Genomic DNA, 6000 nt, shown 5'->3' on the forward strand with positions numbered 1-6000 from the left:
TGGAAAGAAGAGGGGCCCCCAGGGGCCACTTGTGTATAAAAATGGGTGGAGGCGCTAGGGGCTACTGGCTAGGGTTGCAATTACTCACCGAACCCCGGCACACTCCGGACCAAACTTCGTCAGTCGAGTCCACTTCGGTTGCAGGTTCAAGTGCAGCAATTTGTCGGCTCTGCGGCTTTCAGCGATGAAGATACAGCGATGATTCCCAAATGGGACAGTGGCGATTTCTCTGCTCCTGGTGGATGGATCAGGCCAGTTTCATTATAGCAGGCTTCAGGGGCAAGAGGGCCACAAATGCAGCGCACCTGCAAAGATTGTCACCGCAGCTGGGCGACACGGTATCCGCGTATGCTCCGGTTCTGGCGCACTTGTCTCACTTCAGACCTGGGAACGCCAAGTGTACGAAATTCGGTGTGAGGGTGCCGCAAACACAGTGCTAGCAGTATACCAAGTTCCGAGGGTCTTCTCAAAACGGCGGCGGAGACAGAGCAAAGGTCCTGCGTAAGCTGGTCAGCCCACTGGATGGCCCAGGGACACTTCCGAGAAGGCTTACTTGCAGGTTTTGTTGAAGGTGCCGAGAATAGTTGGTCCTACTATTCTAATGGGTCAAAGCGTCTTCGCAGACCTTCAAGGACGACCAGATGCAGAGGGGTCCCACTGGACAACTGCGGGCTCAGGGTGCCAAACCTTTCAGCGGGTCACCAGCGGTTCCTCGACTCAGCTTCTTAGCTTCAGGATACTTGGATCCTATCCTTCGTTCAGTGAGAACTCCAGAGATCGACATGGTATGGCTGTTTGGGGGCTTCTCTTATCCAGAATCTCCTTCGCGCCAAAATGAAGAGGACCCAATGGGAGATCTGCTCACATTCAGGCATACCATACGTGGACCAATTATGGACCACTGTGGTCCCAGGCATTCACAGCACTCCAGACTCTCTGGCACCCAGGATGTGTATTGGGAACAGACATCCCAGCCCACATCCTGGAGGCACACACACAAACACTTTGCGTTTTGTGGGAAAATGCATGCCCAAATAAGGACTGACCCGGGTCGGCTTGACCTAGGGAAGGGGAAGGAGCAAGATGGCCAAAGGACAGGACAAAGAACCTCGTGGCATGGACATTTTGGAGACAGGCCACCTATTCGTGCCAAATGTGGTAATCGCGGTTTACCTGGCAGGAAAGGGTTAAAATGATTTGAATAGATAAGCTGCCACCAGCCCTGTCTGTGACATATCTGCACATCTCCTAAAAAATCCTTCGAGAGTATCTAGGGCCTTTGGAAATGACTAAGAGACCGAAGTGCACTGTACTGGAAGGTACATTGTGCACTTGTCACATGTTGCAGAAAAGTTGCAACACAGAAAAGGACTAAGGGAAACAAAGTCTCCCAGTACTGACTGTCTGAAGGGCATGTCATTTTCCCCATAAAAAGTGAGCGAAAGCCCAGAAAAGTGCAGCTGAAGGCTGTGCTTCTCTGGCAAAGTCGGACTATGGTGTTAAACAGCAGCAAAAAAGTTGGGGGTACACAACTGGAGGGAAAATTACACAGAAATGGAAATCTTTCCTAACACTGGGGAATATTAATACTGGATTCCGTGCATGGATGAGGGTGAGTGGTGCAGTAAGCCATTAAGACTTAAGGAATGGAGGGAACATGTCTAAAGGGGAATGGGGTATTCATGTTTTTCCCTGAAGATTTCATTAGCTTCTTCACATACTTCACTTTGCTTACGGATAGCTACTTTGAAGCAGCGCACACTTTCAGGCAACCCGGTACCCCTTTCCACTTCCCTTGGCTTACCAGTTGCTCCAAGTGTCTTTAGCGACTCTCAGCTTATGTTCGCTTTGCACTATGGGCTCGGCGGGCGACTAGTCATCCTCTGCGCATCAGCTGCACCAGTCTTCGGTTTCTGCAGCCTTTCCGTCTCAGGAAGCGCATCCTCTCCACTCTGGTATCTTATCCTGCTGGGCAGATTAGCTCTGGTAGCATTTCCTGCAGCGTCTCTCTCCCAACGCTCCGGCCGGTGCTTGTGCCGGTTACCGCGCAGCTCTGCGACTGCAGCTCTCTTTCATGCTGTCGGCTGTGTGTGTCTTAAGCTTCCTAGTCTGATAAAAAAAGTTTCCAAAGACTAGACCAGGCATTGGTGATCTTTACTGTTCTTTGTCTCTTTCTCTTCTCAGCAGTTGGTGGAGGATTCCTTGTGTTGCCGAGGAAGCTTATATGGGATTATCTCAGGAGTAATCATTACTGCTCCCTCTCTCTTCATCATTTTAGTAATTAATGTATTACTCTGGTTGTCATGTCGGGGAATATCAATACTGGATTCAGTACATGGCTGAGGATTAGTGGTGCAGTAAGTCATCAAGGCATAAGGAATGGAGGGAACATCCCTAAACGGGAATGGGGGATACATGTTTTTCCCTGAAGATGTCATGTCTCTCCAGGTGGTCGCCTCTCTCCTGTGTCCTCCCTCATATAGTCGCCGCCAGGGTCAGGATCAGGTAGCAGCTGCCATCCCCTGGCCACATAGGGAGAGGCTCCCTCAGGGAGAGAAGTGATGATACTATCAGATTCATCACAGGTGACACAACACATCCAGTATAGTACAGAGGGTGACTGTTCAATAGCATTCTTTTCATGTTAAACGTTACTTGCAATACATACAGTTCCTTCTTAATAACAGTCTCTGAACGATGACAAACATTTCCAATACATTATCAAAGAGATAGGAAACAATGGCAAACCATTTAAATTTAACGTCATCTTTTAAATGCGCTTCAAATTTTAGTTCTAGTGGCCAGAATATGTCATGATTTTCAGTTATAGCCAATAACAGGAAACTCACATCAAGTCCAAGTCTTTTCTTCAGGCCCATGAAACTATTATTTTTGATACACATTCGAGTTCCATTGAGCATTAAACCTTTAGCTACTTCTTCCCAGCCAATTGGATCTTCGACAGTCAGAATAGGACCTGGTTTCACCATGCTAGTGCATTAGATTTGCGGGGGCTCTCTCAGCCGCAATGTCATGTATTTTCTGATTACAATCCACAAATCTCTCTTCATTTGGGGAATGCTGACCACATAACAACTGGATTCTCTAGGAACTTGCAATTGCTAGATTTCTCAAAGGACCACCCCGTCCTATCTTCAGCTCACCCAGATCCCCAGCATTATCCGATGCATTGAATCTTACCTGTTGAAGGAACACCTCCCGTCTCAATGCTGCAGTGTCATTTGGACCATTTCCATGCATTCCTCTTGGGCCGCAGCATCACTTAGGGCCTCATTACACGGACGGCGGTAAGGGTTAACGGTCACCGTTAATGGCAACGGTGACCGTTAACCCTTAGCGCCGTACTACGAGGTCCCTTTGCGGGTTGGAGGATTTAACGCCTGCTTCTTGCAGGCGTTAAAATCCAACCCGCTAAGGGACCTCGGAGCTAATTACGGCACCGCAAAATTGCAGTGGCGTAATTAGCGCCTTCCCCATTTCCATAGAGCCCTATGGGGCAGAAATGGGAATGGGGAAGGGCAATGGCGGAAAATGGGATTTACCGCCCCTCCAACCTTGGAATGGGGCGGTAAATCCCCTTTCCGCCAAGGCGGTGCCGGTATTTTACCGGCATGAGCCATGGCGCTAGTAGCGCCATGGCTCACCGCCTACCGTGTAATGAGGCCCTTAGACTCCTGAATCTTCATTTAATGCCATAGGCCATGACTGGTGCTTGAAATCATCGCAGGTTGATCTGAGCTGGACGTGAAGGTAATCTTCCACTGCTCTGCAAGCGATGCCCTTCTCGATCCTTTGACCTGCAGTTGTGATGATAAATATTAGACTTGTTAATACTGTTTGTGTGATACTGTTTAAATCTTCGTTGACATGCACTTCTCCTAATCTTGCATCTTTATTGGGCAATTATGATCCTGTGATTAAGCCATTTAATTTCTCTAATCCCCAATCTTTCCTCATTCATTGTTCCACTGTAGACGGAGGCTACTAAATTGACCCTGTCCCAGATTCAACCTTCAAGGCTTCTCTGCACTCTGTCTTCCAGCATCAGGATGCCCTTCTGCTGCACCAGTTGTATTGCTGCTGCTGTAGAACAATTAGGAGAATAAGATGTCATTTGAAAGTGTAAGATTGGCAAGAAGAACAACACAGAGACAAGGGTCTTATTTAGAATTGTCCTTCTCTCTAGACTTGTTCCTTTGTTCAAGTTCTGTACAAGAGTGTCTGGGGGCCTGATTCTGAGATTGTGATAAAAAGTGTGTGGAAATACGACATTCTCCCCTCCAGTTTCCAGCACCATCATTCTGAGGTGGGTGTAAATATTGGATGGGAGATGTCGTGCTTTCAAGCAGCAAAAGCTGCTAAAATCACACATTGTGGGGGAAACATGTGCTCCATTTTGTTAGGCTGAGGGGACAGGGAGGCCTTTCCTGAAACTAGCAGTGTTAAAGGGCTGCATGTTAGCTCATTATGTATGTATGCATGCATATGTGCAAGGAGTGTTATGTAATGTATGTGTGAATGGGTGAGTGTGTGTTATGTTATGTTAAAGGATATTTATACTGTGCACTATCACCATCAGAGTGGTCCCCTGGTGCTTTGGAGGATCTGAAAGTTAAGATGGTAGGATCAGTTAGTATAGTGGAGCGGGATAAAGGTAGAGCGAGATTTGTGATGTTGGCAGCTTTAGTTCGGTTAGCACCGTTCGCTGAGCATGGGCGCGGTTTACGGATTTGCAGGCTCCCATGTACTGTTGTGCGAGACTATGGGCCTCATCACGAGTCTGCCGGTAACCCTTAAATGCGGCAGTAGCGCTATTACCGGCGCATTTAAGGGTCCACCAGATCATGGACTTGGCGGATTTCCCCCCAGTTCTTGGATGTCTCAATACGTGCAGGTTGGACCTGTGCTTACCAATATAACTCCTCTGGCATCTCGAGATTCTTGGGTTGCCCCCTGCTTTGGTGTACCTCCCTCCCATATACAACCTTCAGCCTCCCGGCTGCTGGTGAATATCCTGAGAATATAAGGGGCTACCCCTGGTTCTAAAAGGATTTGCCCGGTCAGCCCCCTTTCAAGGCAGCGGATCATGCAGGTTTAATAGCAGGACATGGATCTGATACTTACTGGATGAATGCTCACAAAAGGGTTAAAGAGAGAAGCCTTCTTTGCAGTAATGCCCACTGTAGAGCAACAGGGGCCTTCATCTTCAATGGACAAATGCACCTTCTGACAAATGTCACCTGGGGACACACTTTACAAATGTAGGCTGAACCCGGAACTTGCATGCAGCAGGAGAACCTCAAGGGGGTTGTGGGGAGGCGGTGGAGCATGTACCTGGGGCTGAATGAAGAAATGGGCCCCAAATGGGTCAAAGATAAGGCCCAGAAGCCAGGTCCCCATCATTCTCTCTCACGTATAGCAGAGCATCGGTGCTTACATCGCCATCAATAAATGTGATTAAAAACCCATAGCTATGAGCCATTCAAGAAGAAAAAAACAGCCGCATAAGCTGTAAATAAATAATATATCCAGCTGAGGCAAGCGAAAACCTACTCCTACCACATAGAGACCGTGAACAGTTATCCGACCTGACGCAATACCTGGGGCAAAATGAGACTATGCTAATGCCAGTCAAGCGGCAGCAGTGCCCACCCTACTTGGCGCATGTGAAATGGTTCCAGCCAACAGAAGACAGTTTCATTGCACCAGCAGTGTGTGTCATTTTTCAAATAAAATGGACACACACGTGTAGCATGCCCACAATCACCCACATGCTGTTTGTAGCCGCCACACGGCCGCAGACATCATTCTGCCCTTTGGGGCCAACACCTGCCCTCTGAGCAGGTGGAAGGGGTGAGCGGGCGTCGGTCTCATCTGGTGGTGCCCAGCCTCTGCGCAGAGACACACCAAGTCCAGGCTAGCTGGAATTGGATGCTGAGGGCACCCTGGGCATCAAATTAAGATTAATTTCCCGCCACG

The sequence above is a fragment of the Ambystoma mexicanum genome, chromosome 13, assembly GCF_040938575.1.
Source record: "Ambystoma mexicanum isolate Mex_15411 chromosome 13, UKY_AmexF1_1, whole genome shotgun sequence".
In the NCBI taxonomy this organism is placed as follows: Eukaryota; Metazoa; Chordata; class Amphibia; order Caudata; family Ambystomatidae; genus Ambystoma; species Ambystoma mexicanum.